The 21,060-nt window shown below is 45.3% G+C and overlaps 2 pseudogenes; both read right to left on the bottom strand.

Annotated features, from left to right (window-relative positions):
- Positions 1–306: 306 nt before the first annotated feature.
- LOC130889965 (activated RNA polymerase II transcriptional coactivator p15-like) lies at positions 307–11,299 on the bottom strand (annotated as a pseudogene).
- Positions 11,300–14,489: 3,190 nt separating this feature from the next.
- Positions 14,490–15,470, bottom strand: LOC130889964 (60S acidic ribosomal protein P0-like; annotated as a pseudogene).
- Positions 15,471–21,060: the final 5,590 nt, after the last annotated feature.

Below are 21,060 nucleotides of genomic sequence, written 5' to 3'. Positions count from 1 at the left end.
TGACTGACGGGGACCTTCAAGGCCTGCGAAGCTGCCCTGGAACCCTGAACCTCAAGGCTGGGGATGGAGGAGTACTCCTGGGGAGGGCTTCCTCTGGGACCCGGGTGGTGGCAGAACATCTTTCCGGAAACACAGACTTGTGAGTTCCAGTTCTAGCCAAAAGGGTGAACCAAGACCGGTCATGCACCCTGGCTAGGACCCAACCTACACCAGCCGCTTCCTGCCCCGCCACAGCCTTCTATTTATTTTTTTGGTCAGTGGTTGTTCCTAAGCAACTGCTTAGCAGATCCTTCCTGTCTGTCAGCACTAGGGCCAATAGGCGGGCGGCCGCAGCTCATCGCCCCACCCCCGCCCCTGTCCGGAGCTCCAGAGCCCCCAGCAGTCCATGCAGAAGTCCCAAGCACTCTGACCGGAAGTCACACCCCGAGACCCTTCTGTCTTTACCCGGCTGTAGCGCAGCACCAAGTCGCACAGCACCGGTCGCGGCGGTTCACGGTGTGCTGGGAGGGAAGAAGGGAAATGGAGGAGTCGTAAGCAGCTGGGAAGAAGGAACCAGAGATGGGGCTAAGAAGCAAGCTCCCCGTGAGCGTTAGTAACTAGGCGGTGAGTTTGCACGGCATGAAATGGGTTGCGGTTACCAAGGAAAAGGGGAAGTATTAAAATTCACAGCAATTAGATGTGAAAATTAACTATTAAGATAGAATTTAAACCAGGTGATGGCGCACGCTTTTAACATCAGCACTCAGGCGACATTGGCAGGTGGATCTCTGAGTTCTAGGCCAGCTTGGTCTACAGAGAGAGTTCCAGGACAACCAGGACTACACAGAGAAACCCTGTCTCCAAAAACCAAAAGAAAAGAAAACCAGAAAAACAGAGCAAGTTCTAGGACAGCTGGGTCTGTTATACAGAGAAACCCTGTCTCGAAAAAACAAAAAGACAAGCAAAAAAATTAAAAACAATAATAAACAACTTTATTTTTTTATTTTTTTTATTTTTTATTTTCGAGACAGGGTTTCTCTGTAGTTTTTGGTGCCTGTCCTGGAACTAGCTCTTGTAGACCAGGCTGGCCTCAAACTCACAAAGATCCACCTGCCTCTGCCTCCCAAGTGCTGGTATTAAAGGCGTGCGCCACCACCGCCTGGCACAACTTTAGATTTTTATTGGAAGAGATTGGAGAGCTGGTTTAGCAGTCAGGAAAACCCGAGTTTGGTTCCCAGGACTAAGGCAACTCACATCTGCCTGCAGTTACAGATCCTTGGATCCCACTCCCTCCAGCAGCTCCTGCAACACGTGGTGGACATGCGGCACACAATTAAAATAGAAATAGAAAAAAGGTTGTAGTGGCCAGGCGGTGGTGGCACACACTTTTAATCCCAGCACTCGGGAGGCAGAGGCAGGAGGACCTCTGTGAGGTCAGCCTGGTCCACAGAGTGAGTTCCAGGACAGCCTCCAAAGCTACACATAGAAACCATGTCTCAAAAAAACCAAAAACCAACCAAACAACAAACAAAAAAGATGGTGGTAGCTCAAATCCTCAAACTTGGGAGGCACAGGCCAGTGGATCTTACTGAGTTTGAGGCCAGCCTGTTCTACAAAGTTCCAGGACAGCCAGGACTACATGAGCCCCTGACTCAAGAATAAATAAATATCTAAGTCTGACTAGAAGAAAAGCATCAAAAGAAATCAAGAAGCACTGCCTTTACTCTCGCAGGGCAGGCAGGTCTGAGTTTGAGACCAGCCTGATTAATAAAGTGAGTTCCAGGACAGCCGGTGCTATGTAGATAGACCCAGCCACAAAAAAAAAAAAAAAAAAAAAAAAAAAAAAAACAGAACAAAACAGAACAAAAACAAAAACGCTGGAGGGGACCTCACTATGCTCTTGTCTTAGCCTCCAAATTGCCAAAGTGCTGGGATTACAGACCCATCTACCACCAAGACATGAACTTGGTCTGAGCCTGGCCTGAGCAGCATCCAGACTCGGTGGATAAACCGGGCGATGGTGGCGCATGCCTTTAATCCCAGCACTCAGGAGGCAGAGGCAGGCGGATCTCTGTGAGTTCGAGAGCAGCCTGGTCTACAGAGCTAGTTCCAGGACAGGCTCCAAAGCCACAGAGAAACCCTGTCTCGAAAAACCAAAAAACAAACAAACAAACAAATAAATAAATTACGTTAGATAGATGTCCTGCTCCCGTTTGTTTGCTTACTGCGGCAATCTGTGATAAACTTGAGGGGAAAGGGGTTTGTTTTAGCTTAAAACCCAAAATCTGCAGTAAAGGATTCAAGGCAGGCGCCAGAGGCACAAACTGACGCAGGTTGCTGGCTTGCTTGCTTCTCACGGTCTGCTCAACCCAGGACCTCCAGGGATAGCACCGCCCACAGTAGTCTGGGCCCTCCCACACCAATCAGTAATCAAGAAAGTGCCCCACAGACAGGGTCACAGGCCAATGGACTGAGACGCTCTCTCAATTGAGGTTCCACAAAAAGCAAACAGCACAATGGGCAAGTGACAATGTGTGACAGACAGGAACGGATGACCTGGGGAAGAGAAGCAGCTCAGAGGTGTTAGCAACACCTTAAAAGTCCCCCAGATTCTGTCTTAATGGTATAGAAAAAATAAAGAGGTAAGGGGATGGCCGAGCATGGTGTTTGTACCTGTAGTCCCAGGTACTTAGGAGGCTGAGGCAGGAGGATTGTGAATTCAAGGCCTCTTTGGGCTATGGAGTGAGTTTAAGGCAAGCCTAGGAAACTCAAACTCTTCAAAGCACCATGGGAAAGCAAACACGGACATGGTAGCCCATGCCTGCAACAATAAACTGGAGAGGTGAAGGCAAAAGGAGCCATGAACTGGAGGATGGGGAGGGGGAGGGAGAGAGAGAGAGAATAGATTCATAGCTCTGGAGAGATGGCTCAGCAGTTAAGAGCACTGGCTGTTCTTCCCAGCACCCACATGGCAGCTCACTATAAATCTGTAACTCCAGTTCCAAGGGATCCTATGCCCTGTTCTGACTTCCATGGATACTAGGCATGTATGTGGTGAACAGACATACATACAGACATGAAGACCTACAGACAAAACATGTTAAAAAGTTAAATTACATTTTAAAATCTTATAAAATGTGTGTGTGTGTGTTCCAGGACAGCCTGGGTTATACAGAGAGATCCTGTCTCAAAAAACAAAACAAAACAAAACAAAAAACACTTAAAAGCACTATCCGGATGTGATAGCAACACTTGAATTTTAATAATTAAATTATTATTAATTCAATAAGCTCATCTAAGGCACAATTATCTACTCCACTAGGTTTACTGGAAATTAGTTCCAGGTCTTTTAGGTAGAAACAGAGGATGGGGCTTCCATGACCCTAAATGCACAGATGTCTGTTTCAAGATGAGATCTATATTTAAATTGGAATAAAATTCACTTTTAGAAAATAGTTTTTATTTATATTTTATGTTCATTGTTGTTCTGCCATGATGTGGGACGTCCTTCTGTATATGTGTTGCTTTTATTGGTTGATAAAGCTATTTCAGCCAATGGTTTAGCAAAGTCAGGCAGGAAATCTGAACAGAGATACAGAGAGGGTAGGCAGAGTCACGGAGACGCTATGTAGCTGCCAAAGAAGTGAGCAGTAACAAACCACGAGGCTCAAGGTAAAATATAAAAGAAATGGTTGAGCTAACTAGGACTTGGCCAAACAGTGTTGTGTGATTATTCTGGGCTGGGCGTCGGGGAATGAACGAGCAGCCTCTGTTTACACTGCTGTCCATGCAGTGTATCTGTGGAGGGTGGCAGATTCCCTGGGACAGGAACCACAAACAGTTGTGAACACCCATGGGACCTGAACCAGGGTCCTCTGGAAGAGTAGCCTCATTCCCAACCACTGAACCATCTCTCCAGCCCTAACATTCACCTTTTTATAATTAAAAAAAAAAATACATTGTGGCTAAACAAAGGTAACAATCGTCTGAGCTGTTGGAAGGGCTGTGGATGTGCCTCATTGTCCAGAAACCTAGAATGAAAAGAAGTATCCATGAAATGCAATTAAGCAAAGAACAAGAAAACGGTCATAAAATAATAATAATATAAAAATAAAACAAGGTGGTGGTGGTGCATGCCTTTGATCCCAGCACTCCAAAGGCAGAGGCAGGCGGATCTCTGAGTTCAAGACCAGCCTGGTCTACACAGCGAGTTCCAGGACAGCCAGAGCAGTTACTTAGAGAAACCCTGTCTTGAAAAATAAAACAAACAAATAATAATATAAAAATAAAGAGGGCGGGAGTGGCAGCCCACACCGTTAGCTCCAGAATGTGGAAGGCAGAAGCTGGTGCAGCATAATCTACACAGTGAGAGGCAGGCAAGACAAGGCCCACAACAAACTCTGTTTCAAAACAAAGCAAAAATGAAGAGAGAAAGAGCAGGGAAGAAAATAAGGCAAAGGAAAGAGACCCAAGGGTTGGTGGTATGGCTCGGTGGCATTACATCTGCATGAGACTGTTGTTTACGGCGGAAGCCACACACACATAGCATAGAGACTGGCAACCGCCCTGCCTCCCTACAAGGCGACATTGTAGTGGGTGCCTGAGCCAGATCCAATTAAATCCCTTCCAAAATTCCCAAGCACGGAATCTGTGATAATGCTGGGCTAATTAGCGACATAGTAATAAATCACCAGCATAAAAGAAACCTACAGGGCACTTTACATTTGTTTATTTGATACTGAGCTTTGTGGGTACCTTTTAAAGTTTATTTATCTATCAATCTGTTTTATTTATTATGTATAGTGTTCTGCTTACACATATGCCTGCAGGCCAGAAGGGGGCACCAGATCTCATTACAGGCAGTTGTGAGCCACCGTGTGGTTGCTGGGAATTGAACTCAGATCCTCTGGAAGAGCAGCTGTGCTCTTAACCACTGGGCCACCTCTCCAGCCTCTGGTTTGAATTATGATCCTCTGGTCTAAAAGGCTTAAGTGCTGGGACCATGCCTGGCTCTTTGGATTTTGTTTTTCAAACAGGGTTCTCCATATAACCTTGGCTGTCCTAGAACACACACTGTAGGCCAGGCTGCTGTCAGACCCAGAGACCCGCCTGCCTCTGCCTCCCGAGTGCTGGGATTACAGGCGTGCGCCACCACAGCCAGCTTCTCTTTCATAATTTTTGTTTTGTTGTTTTCGAGACAGGGTTCTCTCTGTAGTTTTGGAGCCTGTCCTAGAACTCACTCTGTAGACCAAGTTGGCTTCAAACTCACAGAGATCCTTCTGCCTCTGCCTCTGAGTGCTGGGATTAAAGGTGTGTGTCACAACCACCCAGCCTCTTTCATAATTTTTTAAAATATTTATTTATTTATTATGTATACAATATTCTGTCTGTGTTCATGTCTGCAGGACAGAAGAGGGCACCAGACCTCCCCACAGATGGTTGTGAGCCACCATGTGGTTGCTGGGAATTGAACTCAGGACCTTTGGAAGAGCAGGCAATGCTCTTAACCACTGAGCCATCTCTCCAGCCCCCTTTCATAATTTTTTTATTTTTAATTTTTATTCTTTAGTTTTTTGAGACATAGTCTCCCGTGTAACAGCTTTGGCTGTCCAAGAACTCACTTCACGGACCAGGCTGGCTTTGAACTCACAGAGATCCGCCTGCCTTTGCCTCCTGAGTTCCGGGATTAAAGGCGCGCGCCACCACCGCCCGGCTTCACATTTTTTAAAAAGTCCTGTTTAATCAGAATTTCTCATATCTATATTTTTGTGAACAGTTTTTCCTCTGTGGGAATTTACAAATTTTCATAAAAATTTTCATGCTTTTGGCATAAAGTTCACAGCAGTCTGATGAGTTTCTCCTTTGAGACAGATCTAACATAAACAGGTTGACCTCGGCTTTCTGTGTAGAAAGAATGAGTTTAAACTAACTCCCATCCCCACCTCTCAAGTACTAGGATAATTGGTGTGCACTACTGGCTGACTTCTTTTAAAATTTTATCAATTAGCCTGGCATAGTGGCACACACCTTTAATCCCAGCACTCGGGAGGCAGAGGTAGAGGCAGACGGATCTCTGTGAGTTCAGGGCTAGCCTGGTCTACAGAGTGACTTCCAGGATAGCTAGGACTATTACACAGAGAAAACCTGTCTTGAAAAACAAAGAGAGAGAGGGAGAGAGAGAGAGAGAGAGAGAGAGAGAGAGAGAGAGAGAGAGAGAAAGAGAGAGAGAGAGAGAGCCTACAGGTAGGGAAGAGTCTTTGCTAGTTTTACATCTGGTGTAGATTAATATCTAGAATACACAAACAAAGAACTCAAGAAACTAAACAAGCAACCAACCCACCCAGGAATCGGCTCATGAAATGAATAGACCATTCTCAAAAGGTGGAACACAAAGGCCCAAGAACATGGGAAAATGCTTTATCTCTCTGGCCATCAGAGAAACGCAAGCAGCCACACCGGGATTCCACCTCACCCTAGTCAGAATAGTAGTCACTAAAAAAACATTGGTGTTGACCAGGATGTGGACGGAGAGGAGCCTTATATGCTGCTGGCGGAATCCAGCCGCTGAGGTCATCAGGACAGAGGTTTCCTGAGAAACAGACAGAAGTCTTCCTATGACACAGATGCTGTGATTTAGAAAAACGGCACAAGAGAGGAAGATAACATGCGAAAGAGCTCAGGTGGAGAGGATTTTATCGAGGGAAAGGGAATAGGGAAATGGGGGGAGGGAAGAGGAGAGACTGGCCTTCGGGGACCCGAGTGGCAGAAAATAAGAGAGAAGAGAAAAAGAGAGAGAAACAGCAGCTGCAACTGAGGATATATACCCCAAGGTCAGGCCAGTACAAATGTCTGGATGCTAACATTCCTCCCTTTTTTATTTATTATAAAAAGGAGGAGCCAGGCAGTGATGGTGCACACCTTTAATCCCAGCGCTCCGGAGGCAGAGGCAGGCGGATCTCTGTGAGTTCGAGGCCAGCCTGGTCTACAGAGCGAGTTACAGGACAGCCAAAGTTACAGAGACACCCTGTGATGAAAAACAAAACAAAACAAAACAAAAAGGGTGAGGAGTTAGAAAGGGAGCAAGTGAGGCGGGATGAGGATGCTGAGTTCTCAAGACTACATCCTGCTGCTGACCTGGGGGGCATTGTTCATCTTTGGGGGACCTGGGAAAACTGGGGTGCTGGCCACATTCTGGAGTAGCCGGATGTTTCACTTCACTGCCCAGGCTCTGAGGAACTGTCAGGTCTGTTAGGACCTGGCAAAATGCTGTTCGGGGTGGATCCAAGTCGACTCCCTAGGGCTTACAGCACCTGATCCTTTTTCCCATCACCACAGCGTCACCCAGATATGTTTGATGGTCTTGAGCCTCCAGCTTTGTGGCCAAGAGCTGGTAATGGGCGGTGGGTCTCCAAAAACATCCCAGTGGGAGCGAAGAGTATAGACGATGACACAGCTCCCATGAGTGATGCAAAGATCTGAGTGCTGGGATTAAGGCGTGCGCCACCATCAATCAGCCCCTACGTGGATTTTTATTTTATTTTTAATTTTTTCATTTTCAAGAAAGTTGGTCCAATGGGAGGGCAGTCATATCAAGTTACTGTCCCAGTCACTGATGTATACTGTGATGTTCTACACTGTGAAGAGACACCATAGTCAAGGTAACCGTAGAAAAGAAAGCAGTTAACTGGGAGCTTACTTACCTACAGTTGCAGAGCGGCAGATCGTCATGGTGGGAAGCAGGCAGGCACAGCGTTGGAGCAGTAGTATCTGGTTCACAGGTAGCAGGCAGGGGGGTGGGTGGAGAGGGCTCTTCATAGGCCATGAAAGAAAGAAAACTTGGGACAAAGAGGACTAAGGGGATGGTGGAAGATGAGGAACAGGAGAGGCAATGGGCTCACCATACAATATGGACATTGTCAAAAACTTTTTAAGAAGAAAGAGAAGGGGCTGGAGAGATGGCTCCGTGGTTAAGAGCAGTGGCAGCTCTTCTGGAGGTCCTGAGTTCAATTCCCATCAACCACATGGTGGCTCACAACCATCTGTAAAGAGATCCAGTGCTCTTTTCTGGCCTGCAGGCATATTAGGCAGGCAAAACACTGTATACATAATAAATATAAAATTTTTAAAAAAAGAAAGTGATGTGGGGTTCCCCTCTGTATGCTATGAATATGCATTATTACCATTGGTTAATAAAGAAGCTGCTTTGGCCTATGGTAGGGCAGAATATAGCCAGGCTGGAAGAGATGTATAGAGAAAGGAGACACCATGTAGCTGCTGAAGGAGACAGACGCCGGAACCCTTACTGTTGGACTCCAGCGTCCAAACACCGAGGAGGAGTCGCCCCCAGAGACCACTTCATACACCACAGCCGATGCAAAAGCATGAGAATTTTATTAATTCTGTCATGACAGGGTCCCCCAGCATTCGGGAAGCCGAGGGACCCCGAATAGCTGGTACAGTCTACTTTTAAAGGGGCCACAGAAGCAAGGGGGGTTGTTCTTTGACTATTTTGATTGGCTTATTCGAAAGGGCTATTACCAATAATTGACTGGAGAGCTGTTGCCAGATCAGGTGAGGTAAGAGGTCATTTTGACCCCGTTTCCCAGGGGACTGAATCAAAACATACGTATATGGGTAATTGTTCAGGAACTGAGTACGTGCATGTGTAGCTGTTAGGTCCTTGGTTCCCGGGGGAGGAGGGGAAGCACTATGGCACGGAGGCTGAGAGGGTTCAGAGTTGTCAGAAATGGCTTCAGAATTGTCTTAAAGTTTTACATTACCAGTAGGCCACATTCTCATGGTGATCTACAAAATAATAGAAATAGGTTAATTTAAGATGTAAGAGTTAGTTAATAAGAAGCCTGAGCTAATAAACCAAGCAGGGTTGTAATTAATAAAGTTTCTGTATGATTATTCAGATCTGGGTCTCTGGGAATGAAAGAGCAGTCTCCGCTTATAAGAAAGAAAGAAAAAAACAATGAGATTACTGGGAGTGGTGGCGCAACCTTTAATCCCAGCACTCAGGAGGCAAAGGCAGGCGGATCTCTGTGAGTTCAAGGCCAACCTGGTCCTACAAAGAGAGTTCCAAGACAGCTATGACTGGACACAGCCCAAGACCACCTGCCCACAGCAGGCACTGCCCACAGTGAGATGGACCTGCCCGTATCAGTCACTAATCAAGAAAATGCGCTATAAACTTGCCCATAGGTCAGTCTGATGGAGTCATTTTCTCAGCTGAGGTTCCCTCTTCCCAGATGACACTGGCTTGTGTCAAGTTGAAAATAAACAAACACAACAGCAACAAAACCACCACACAAACAACAACAAAAACATGAGCAAATACAGCTGGGGATGTAACTTAATGACGGAGTGTTTGACTCATACCTTTATCCTTTGGTTTGACTCCCAGGAGACACACACACATACACACACTCACACACACACGCATGCACACACATGCACGCACACACACATGCATGGTGGGAAGTGGCAATATTTAATAGATTTTTATATAATTGTGGTTGAGCATGGCTCATGCCTGTAATTCCAGCACTCAGGAGGCTTAAGCAGGAGAATCACAAATTCAGAGTCAGTATGGTCTATATTTTGAGTTTGCAGTCAGCTTGAGCTACACGAAACTCTGTTTCAAATATATATATTTGGTTTTTCGAGACAAGGTTTCTGTGTAGCTTTGGAGCCTGTCCTGGAACTAGCTCTTGTAGACCAAGCTGGCCTTGAACTCACAGAGATCTGCCTGCCTCTGCCTCCCGAGTGCTGGGATTAAAGGCGTGCGCCACCACCGCCCGGCTTGTTGCCTAGTTTTCTGAGAATTTGCCATACTAGTATCCAAAGCAGCTGTGCCAGTTTTCCCTTACACCAATAGTGGAGGACCGTTTTTTACCCCACATTCTCTTCAGCACAAGTTGTCAGCAGTATTTTTAATCTTGGTCGTTCTTACAGGGATAAGGTGAAATCTCTGAGTTTTGATTTGTATTTTTCTGATGGCTAAGGATGTTGAGCATTTTTTTAAGGGTCTTATAGTCATCTGTTGATAGTTTTTGGTTTAGGTCTGTACCATATATTTTTATTGGACAGAAGCTTCTTAGTTTCAGGAGATCTCATTTGCTAATCGTTTCTCTCAATGTCTGTGCCACTGAGGATGTACTTGAGATGTACCAATGCATTCAAGTGTACTTCTAACTTTTCCTCTATGGGGTTCGGTATTGTTGGTTTTATGTTGAGGTGTTTGATGCATAGAGATGAATATGGATCTGTTTTCATTTTTCCACGTGTTGATTGTCCAGTTACACCAGCATCTGTGGTAGAATGTGCTTTCTTTTTCCATTTTCCTATAAGCTAGGCAGACTTGCACCTTAAAAGGGGGAGAGTTTACAAACTTTTAATTAGATATACAATGGTTAAAGCCTTAGTTATAACATTCTTATGGGAGACCTTGAACCACTAAGTAAAATTCCTTTTTTTTTTTTTTTTGATTGTAATGATCTGGCTTTATTTATTTTTTTTTTTTTGGTTTTTCAAGACAGGGTTTCTCTGTGGCTTTGGAGACTAGCTCTGTAGACCAGGCTGGTCTCGAACTCACAGAGATCCGCCCGCCTCTGCCTCCCGAGTGCTGGGATTAAAGGCGTGCGCCACCCTCCCGGCGATCTGGCTTTATTTTACACTAGGTAGGGGGGCACAAAGCAATCCTCTTTAATAAAGTTGACACTTAGATTCACTCAGAACATTTTGATAATGCACATTAAAAAAAAGTATCACTTTACAAATTGTTCTGCAATCCAAATATACAACAGCTTGGAAAACAACATTTAGAAAGCAAAAGCCAATGTAAAAAGACAGATTGAAACACCTACAACAGTACAGTTTGATGCGGCTCGGATTTGACAGCTTTCTTACTGCATCATCTATGTCAGGAATCTGTCTCTTCAGCTGGCTCCATTGCTCCATGTTTAAAGAAATACCTTTTCTCCCTGGTTTCATTTCACCTTCTGAGTCCATCCAATATTCTCTAATATCAATTAGAATTTTTCCTATAAAGTCCCGAACACTGACGTATCTCATCTTCCCAATCTGAAACATGTTATCATCTCTGCTGCTGCCACTCTGCTTGGAAGATGCCAGCGCTCTAGAAGTCTCCCCAGGCTTTTGCTTCTTCACAGGCTTTTCTGGAACCACTTGCTTTTTCCTCCTTAACTTTTTTCAACCTCACTGTCAGAATCACTGCCTGAAGCGCTTGAAGAAACAAGTTCCTTTGATTTAGGCATTGCTCCACTCCTGCCGTCCAACAGCCTCTAGCTTGCTCCCTCGCTCGCTCCGGACTGACCTAAGTAAAATTCTTAAAGGAAGCAATGAGCCAATTACCAGTAGAAAACTTATAGAAGCTGCCAAGCAGGTACTCAAGCAGGTAGAGTATACAATAATCAGCAAGTACAGTATATTAATTATGATTCAGCTATGGCAAGGGTGTTTATTAAGTACAAAACATATTCTACAGAAGCTTTATGGAAAAACAAAATGTCTTTTATGACTGCACCTTCCCATTTTGCCAGTTGAGATGTTAAACTCTTAATTTAAAGCAGTAGCCTGTCTAATACAAAAGAGCAGGATGGAATCTAGGAGGTAGTTTAACAGAGTATTGACTGTGATCAGTGTTTCTTATACTAAGCAATAGATTAACTGATAATTTTAAAATAGTGATTCTTGGACAATTGTCTTTGCTCAATTTAAAGGCCAGAGTAATAATCTTTCCCAGGTGATCGTTGTTGCAATTCCTACAACTATATTTTGCTAATGTTATAACTAAAGATCCCTTAAAGGGTATTATGCTAAAATTTTGTACATGGTTCTTCCAAAGGAAAAACTGCTTATATGATTAATAATGAAAAGGAATTATGAAGCGTGACATGGCTCTTTAAAAACAACTTAAAAGAATAAAAGACGCAGACAGATCTGGCATGGTGACACCAAGGTGATCTTTGCTAAGGCAAAGTGAAAAAGCCCTTGCAATGAATTATAAAAAGACCTGACCCTATATTAATTTGGGGTCAGGAATGTGTTTATGTTCCTTCTTCACAGGAAGAAAATGAAGCTGGGTGAGATGACTGTATGCAGTGAAGGAGTGGCGGGCTGATGACATCGTAGCTGCAGACGCCCCCTCGAGGAGTGGGAGAAAGGAGTTGGATAAGTGGTCCAGTCTTCCCTGCCCCCACAGAGAGGAGTGCCTGGTCTGTGGGACCAGCTGATGCCCTGCTGCACTGAGGGACGGATGCTGAGCTGCTTCCAGACCCTGGGGACACACACAGCCCTACTGAGATGACCTGACCATGGTGACTACAGTTTTCTGCAGTCTGAATCCTGTTTGCTTTGGAGCTGAATTAGAAATGCAGACTAAATGTTTGGCTGTTTTAATCTTTGGGACACAGGATTCATTTTGATTAAAATATTGGATCTGAGAACTAAGACAGTTTTCCACTTAGGAAAAAAAGACTCAAAATAAAAAATGACTAAAACCCTTCTTCACTTAAGAGGGGGGCAGCCTAAGGGTTTAACTGCTCAGAAACTGGAACTGGTATTTGATAACAGCAATGTCATTGAACTCTTACCCACCAGAAAAGCTTTTCTTATCTTTTGATGAATGTGGATTTAAAAAAATTGTGATATGTTTAATTGTGGATTCATTGTTAATTCCTATTCTAAAATTATGATATTGACATAATAATGTTTGTAACTGCTTGTAAGATGTTGAGAATGGTTTGACATGCCCTGTAAATGTTTAGATTTAATGCATATGTTAAAAATTTTAGATTTTGACACAATGTAAAAAAATTAAGAGGTGCTCTAAACTAGCTAAAAAACATTTTAAACTCAGGTGATTCTCTTCTCCTTTAAGACCATAGGAGACTATGGTCTTTAAGGACATGATTATGCATAAAGCATCATAATTTGTCCTACAAAAAAAGTATGGCTCCAAGAGGCAGAGCCCAAAGGTACCCTCCCCTAAGCTCTTTTCTTCACAGAGGTCAGCAATGACAGGTTTAAAGCTTCTCCTCCCCAAAAACCTAAGACAAGAGCTTACATAAAATATTCCTAATTTCCAACAATGGATACATTTGGGTAAAGGGAAGAGTCTTTGTCCAAGGCAGATGTGATCACCTGTCCTGTTGTAGAAGCACAGGTTTTATTAAAATTAAATACCGAGAGTGGATTATAGGCTCATATACGATACAGGCCCATATCCCTACAGTGAATGGCAGCCAGACTTCCAGCTCATAGTTCGCACCTGGCCTCACAGAAGGAGGTCACCTAGTCTTTACAGACAAAGACTCAGGATGTGCTAATGTTGTTCTGCTCCTTCTTTGTAATTTGAAGGACGCCTGAGATAGAGATGCTAATTTGGCCTACATGACAGAGCTGGTACACAGAGCAGGAAGACAGAAAGACAAAATGGGCATAGAAAGGTGTGGTCAAAGGTGTAGACATGACCACAACCATTCTCCCAGTTACCTAGGAAACAGAATGCTGATGAATTTCCCCCTCAGTTTGTATTTTGGTATAAAAGCTGTTTGAAGAATAGACACAGGTGATTTTCCAGATGTGAACTCAGATTTCATGAGGGATCCCTGAGAACTCTTCCTGATAAAGCCATGTGAGTTGTATATTTATTCCCACGTGTCCCCTCAGGTCCAGAGAAATAATTTATGGTCTGGGATGGCACCAGACCTCAACAACTGCCCAGCTCAAAAAATATTTTTGCTGTGGTCCTGTTTATCACTAATAAATGCTAGTGACCTCTAACTGTACTATGGAGCTTTTCAAACACTGTGGAGGCTCCCAATGTCTGTAACTCTAGTTCCAAGGGACATGACACCCTCTCCTGACTTCCTCAGGTGCTGCACACACATGCAGGCAATACATCCGCACACATAAAATAAAAATAAATCTAAAATAAATACCAGCTCCTGTATGAACTGCAGAGGCTGTCCGCTCTCTGTGGGCTTCACCTGCAGACAGACTTAGAGGCAGTTCGGATGTCGCCATCCCTCAGGTTCCTGGGATGGAGGACGAGATTCTGGGGCCCATACCTATGTGTCTACTATAGTCAGAGAGCTTCAGACCCGAGGGAAAGGTTTGGAATGTGGAATGTGTTAAGAAAGATTTAAGCAGCAGGGCGGTGGTGGTGCACACCTTTAATCCCAGCATTTAGGAGGCAGAGACAGGTGGATCTTGATGCCATCATGGTCTACAAAGCAAGCAAGTTCTAGGACAGCCAGAAACAGAAATCCTGTCCTGAAACCAAAAACCAAAGTCAAAACAAACAAACAAACAGGACTTTTCCAATCAGCCACTTTCTTTCTCTCTCTCTCTCTCTCTCTCTCTCTCTCTCTCTCTCTCTCTCTCTCTCTCTCTTTCTTTCTTTCTTTTTTTTAACAGAAGTAAGCTTTTATTTCCATGTTTCTCGGATTAAGTTGTCTGAGTTGGTTGCTTTGAGAGGATTAGTCAAAGAGACCAAATCCCATATCTTCATCTGATTCCTCGACTCTTTCTTGGCTTCAGCCTTCGCCGGAGCAGCAGCAGCAGCAGCAGCAGCAGCAGCAGGAAAAGCAGTGGTGGCAGCAGCTGCAGGGGCAGCAGCCACAAATGCAGTTTGGATCAGCCGAGAAGGCCTTGACCTTTTCAGCAAGTGGGAAGGTGTACTCAGTCTCCACAGACAGAGCCAGAACCCGCTTATACCCATGGATGCTAGAGTGTGGCACTGAAGCAACAGCCGGGTAACCAGTCTGCAGACGAACACCGGCAACATTTTGGACACCCTCTAGGAAGCGAGAGTGCAGAGCCTGCTCAGTGATGTCAAGCACTTCTGGGTTGTAAATGCTGCCATTGTCAAACACCTGCTGGATGACCAGCCCAAAGGAGAAGGGAGAGATGTTCAGCATGTCCAGCAGCGCGGCTTCCCTGCCTCCCACTTTGTCTCCAGTTTTTAGCAGGTGCACATCACTCAGAATTTCAATGGTGTCCCTGGAGATTTTAGTAGTGATGCCTAAAGCCTGGAAAAAAGAGGTCTCCTCGGGCCCCAGACCAGTGTTCTGGGCTGGCACAGTGGCCTCACATGGGGCAATGGCACAGGCACGGGCAGCAGCTGGCACTTTATTGACCAGCAGCATGTCCCTGATCTTGGTGAGGTCCTCCTTGGTGAACACAAAGCCCACATTCCCCCGGATATGAGGCAGCAGTTTCTCCAGAGCTGGGTGGTTCTCCAGGTGCCCCTGGGTGGCCTTCTGCATCGTGGTGTTCTTGCCCATCAGCACCACTGCCTTCCCTTGCAGGGACATGCGGATCTGCTGCATCTGCTGGGAGCCCACATTGTCTGCTCCCACAATGAAGTGTTTGGGATAATCATCCAAAAGCTGGATGATCTTAAGGAAGTAGTTGGACTTCCAGGTCACCCTGTCTTCCCTGGGCACCACGGTGGTACATCAGGGATTGCCACGTAGGGTTTAAAGACAATGTCATTCTAACAAGGACACCTAGCGAGAGAGACAACCATTCTCTTTGAGGTTGTCTCTATAGAATGGAAGAATCCAGAGGTACCAGCTTGTGCATAGTAGGAGCTGACCCTGCCCCTGCCTCTCCCTTTTTTGGACAGAATTCCATATGGTGCTGGCTAGCCTCTTATAGTGATATTTTGTTTATATTTTAACAAATAAAACTTGCCTAAAGATCAGAGTGCAGAGGTAAGCCACTAGAGGCCAGGGAGTGGTGGCTCACACCTTTAATCCCAGGACTGGAGAGACAGAGGCAGAGGGATTTCTATTCGTTCAAGGCCACCCTGGTTGAATCGGTCTAAAAGAGAAACAGAGCTCACACAATGGTGATTCCAGCACTTGGGATCCCACGCTTTAATCCCAGCACTGGGGAGGTGGAGACAGGAGTGATATGGCTGGGCAGAGAGGGGAATATACGGTGGAAGGAGACAGGAGCTCAGGGAAGTCTGAGATTTGGTGAAGTCAGTTGCAATCTGAGGGTCGCCCTGCAGAGAAGATAAAGTCTGAGGAGACAGTCTGAGGACAGAATCAGCTTTCTGTCTGAGCATTGGTAGAGGTAAAAGAATTCTCTAGTGGCTGGTCACTCAGCTTCTCTGACCTTCAGTCAGCATTAACCCCTGTATCTGACTCTGGGCTTTTATTATTGATATCAATTAGAATTTGTGCAACAGCCTCTTGCTATATTGCTATAAAGCCAATAGCGACCTTAAAGAATTCTGATCACCTGGGATCCAAATTTCTAATCCTTGACCAGTTCGCTAATTCTGGCTTTTACTCTTTTTTTTTTTTTTTTTTTTGTTTTTTCGAGACAGGGTTTCTCTGTGGTTTTGGAGCCTGTCCTGGAACTAGCTCTTGTAGACCAGGCTGGTCTCAAACTCACAGAGATCCACCTGCCTCTGCCTCCCAAGTGCTGGGATTAAAGGCGTGCGCCACCACCGCCCGGCTGGCTTTTACTCTTGACTGCACAATGTACGATTGTTTTGTGATCCATGCTATTCATTTTCAGCATCTGGAAACCTCATGGCTCTGTTCCTAGGGTCTATGATACCCTTACACGCACCATCTTTTGCTGGTGTTACTTTGGTCAAGCCTTGGCTTGGCTGTAGCTTGGGATGGTCTGGAATCCAGGAAACTCTCGCCATAGCTTCCCTGGTGTTGGGGCTGTGGTGTGAAATACCACACAATCTTCTCTGCACTTCTAGTCTTAGGGGGCTGTGTCGTGCCCTCCAGTTACCTTTGTGTGCTCATATTGGATTCTGTTTGGTCTTGTTTTTGTTTTTATTTTTAGAGTCTGTGTCATCCAGGCGGATCTGGAATTTCTGGACTCACAGGGATCCTCCTACCTCAGCCTCCTAAGCAGCCAGGACTACAAGCACTTTATCTGGCTCCAGGATATTGTATTTTGTTGTAGTTTGCTTTGGCTTTATATTTTGTGATTAAAAAAAAAATGGTTCCTTTAGTCTACACTGGCCTTGAACTCACTGTTTAGCTAAGCATGACCTTCAACACCCTTTGCGAGAACAGAGCAGCCTGGTCTACAGAGTGAGATCCAGGACAGCCAGGGCTGCACAGAAAAACCCTGTCTCAAAATAAATAAATAAATAAATAAATAAATAAATTAAATTAAATGAAAATAAAGTGTTGTTTGGTAGAGGGTTTGAGGACCTTTTATCCCTCACATGATTTTTCCCTGGGCAGCTCTATCCTCTGGTAAGATGGGGTTTTCACAATACCATGCAATTGAAAAATAAATCATGATTGGTCCAAATCAGTCTTGGTTGCCTCTTGTTCCTTGCCTATTTGAGGCAGGCATGTGACCTATGTGGAACCCAGAGACCCAAGAAGATGAATTTCCATGCTCCTGAGACTAGACTTTTTTCTTTCTACTTTCGCTTTGAGACCTTGTTCTCCGTAAGGACGTCTCCCTTGCCTCGGCCTTCCTGACTGAAAGGAAACCAAAAAAATTACAGCTGTCAGTTGGTGGCCTTGGATATTTTTTATTACATCTTTATTTACCTATTTTGCGCACGTGTGTGTGTGTGTGTGTTTGTGTGTGTGTGTGTGTGGTGGTGGTGGTTGGTACGTCCGGTTCAAGGGTAGCTTTCCAGAGGCTGTTTCCTCCTTCTGCACTGTGAGTCCTGTCTCAAAGACCTGGCTCTGGGTTTTCTTGAGCATGCGGTGTTATGGAAACCGCAGGAATCCCTAGGCTCCATGCCGTGGGAAACACAAACGTCCTTCAGCTTTCTCCTGGAAGAAACTCCAAACGTTTCTAATTTTCATATCACTTAAGAACCCTTTGAGAGCCAGGTGGTGGTGGCGCACGCCTTTAATCCCAGTACTCGGGAGGCAGAGGCAGGCAGATCTCTGTGAGTTTGAGGCCAACCTGATCTACAAGAGCTAGTTCCAGGATAGGCTCCAAAGCTACAGAGAAACCCTGTCTTGAAGAAGAAGAAGAAGAAGAAGAAGAAGAAGAAGAAGAAGAAGAAGAAGAAGAAGAAGAAGAAGAAGAAGAAGAAGAAGAAGAAGAAGAAGAAGAAGAAGAAGTCATTGAAATATCGTTTTCTTAAGGAGACATCCTTGAAACCCTCGGATTAGAGCATTCTAAAGTCCCCTGAACTTTGCCTCAAAATCCTCTCACCATCACTGTGATTATTTGCTGAGCGCTGTCTTTGTCTCTGGGCCCAGGAGGACAGAGCGCTACAGGATTAATCTGCCTTCCAGAGAGAAAGCGCTCGTCCACTTAGAGGTAATAAAGGGAAGCAATTACTGCATCCAGCTCTCCGGTCCCCAGGTTACAGAAACTGCAAGTCTGGCCACTGGAGCAGTGGGAGATATTTACACAGCAAAGATATTGCCTTAATTTACGTGCACTGGTGTTTTACCTGCATGTATGTCTGTGTGAGTGTCTTGGATCCCCTGGAACTGGAGTTACAGGCAGTAGTGAGCTGCCATATGGGTGCCCTCTCTTAGCCACGGAGCCATCTCTCCAGCCCCAGAACTATTTCTTAGGTCCACCAATGCTGTTCTTTTTGAGTAGTTGCTACGCAGGCCCATCGTGCCCGCCTGTAGGATTATGCTTTCCTGTTAAGAGAGAAGAGGACTTCATGGCATCCAGGACTTGCTATGGCTGTGACCGGGAACTGCTGGAAGGATGCATGTTCTGTGATTTGGGAATGGGCTAATGGCCAGTTAAGTCAGGTTTGTCCTGTGGAATGGAGCCCATTGGAGACCAGTCTTGGTGAAAAAACGTTAGCAGAAACTTTCTCGGGAGCCCTAAACGTCAGTCATGGTCCAGATTTTCTTTAGTACACCGTCTAGTCAGCCTGCACAGAGCGCTACTTACCTCCAGTCACCAGAAGCAGCCCTCCTTGAGCTAAATTCTACCTCAGGCAACTTATTTCCTAAGTGCATTTGTTGGTAAATCCTCATAGCGTCAGTTTTACTGCTTCAAGTGCCCCCTGCATCAAGACTAGCGCAAACATCCCAGCACCGCCCCCAGCATCAGGCTCAAAAGACCGAGTGGTCATGGTGACACGCAGCTGCAACCCAGCATTTGCGATGCAGAGGCAGGGGAATTATCAGTTCAAGGCTAGGCTGTGCTACAAACTGAAACCTTTTCAAAAATTTTTTCATATTTATTATTTATTTATATTTATTTATTTGTTTGTTTGTTTAAAAGACAGGGTTTCTCTGTGTAGCCTTGGCTGTCCTGGAATTCACTATGTAGCCCAGGATGGCCTCGAACCCAAAGATCCACCTGCCTCTGTTTGTCGAATGCTGGCATTAAAGGCGTGCGCCACCACTGCCCAGCTCCTTTCAAAAAATATTTTAATATAAAATAAAATAAAATAAAACCAAGTGTGTTGACACAGGGCAGTAATCCCAGTAAATGCAGGCCAGGAGGACTGGGAACTCAAGGCCAGCCTCATCTACATAGTGACTCTGAAGTTAGCCTGGGTCACAGAGACCCCTCTCAACAAACAAACAAACTAGCTGGTGGGAGGGAACAGGACAAAAACACAGAGGTGGGAATTAAAAGTGTATGCACTGTGCTTCTTCAGTGACAGGAAAACCTGTAAAGCTTCATTGCCCATTCGGAAGGGCGGTGAGACCGCAGGGTGTGCGCGCTCAGGCTCAAGGGAGAGCTGCAGAGCAGCGTTGCAGACGTCACTGAGCCTGGAAACCGTAAATGTGCCCTGGCAGGAATCGGCAGAATTAGGAGACGTTTCCCTCACAGCACCCTGCATGTGGGAGAGAAACTCATTAGATTAATCCAAAAGTGAGGGCTTGTGAGCTGGCCGCTTTGTATTCTTAGACTAAGCACGGGGAAGCAAGTGCGGGTTTTTCCTTCCAGGGAATGAACCCGGTCAGAGCTGGAGGCGCATCCTTTCTCCGGAGGGAACATTGCCTAGGCTTCAGCATCCGTCCTGCAAGCGGTCCCTCACCGCCTAGCTGCCCAGCAGTCAGGATCAGACAACAGCAGAGGAGCCCACGAGCTCCCGAGAACATAAGACAGTGTGAGCCTGCGCGTGCTCTTCTCTGCGGGTCTGTGATCCCGACCGAGCGCCCGCTAACATGAGGTTAGACTCCACGGTCAGGGCTTGACTGATGGGCACGATCCGCTTGTCCCTAAGCCGGAGTGTGACACAGGTGGAGGGAAAGACGTCTGGCCCAGAGCTTGGGCTGTGCCACCTTGAGGAAATTACTTGACACCTTGGGGATTTTTCTTCTTTCGAGGGTTCTAACAGTCAAACCAGACGGGAATATGTAATTCAGAGGTTGTGCAAGGTCTGTGTGACTAACGTGGAGGAGCGAGGAGTCAGGATCGACATTCACACACAAAGAGGTTTTTTTTTTTTTTTTTTTTTTTTTTTTTTTTTTTTTTTTTTTTTTTTTTTTTTTTTTTTTTAAGAGACAGGAGTAAAAAAGGAGAGCCAAAGTCTTCTTGATTTACGACCACACTCAGCTAACATTTATTTTTAGTTAATTAATAATTCTTATTATGCCGGGCGATGGTGGCGCACGCCTTTAATCCCAGCACTTGGGAGGCAGAGGTAGGCGGATCTCTGTGAGTTCGAGACCAGCCTGGTCTACAAGAGCTAGTTCCAGGACAGGCTCCAAAGCCACAGAGAAACCCTGTCTCGAAAAACCAAAAAAAAAAAAAAATTCTTATTATTAGGGCTGGAGGGAAGGCTCAGTGGTTAAGAGCACTGGCTGCTCTTCCAAAGGTCGTGAGTTCAATTCCCAGCAACCATAAGGTGACTCATGACAGTCTGTAACTGTAGTTCCGTGGGATCCTACAGACTCTTCAACTGCAGGCAAAAACACCCATATACATAAATTACATAAATAAACATTTAAAAACTATTGTTTATTGCTGGATTTTGATCACTCTGAACCTTATTTCCTCATCTTTAAAATGAGAGAGATAAACGCAGAGGCAGTCAGATCTCTGTGAGTTCGAGGCCAGCCTGGTCTACAGAGGGAGTTCAGGATAACCAGGGCTACACAGAGAAACCCT

This window comes from Chionomys nivalis, chromosome 18, assembly GCF_950005125.1.
Source record: "Chionomys nivalis chromosome 18, mChiNiv1.1, whole genome shotgun sequence".
Lineage (NCBI taxonomy): Eukaryota > Metazoa > Chordata > Mammalia > Rodentia > Cricetidae > Chionomys > Chionomys nivalis.
This window is presented reverse-complemented; position numbering and strand designations above follow the sequence as displayed.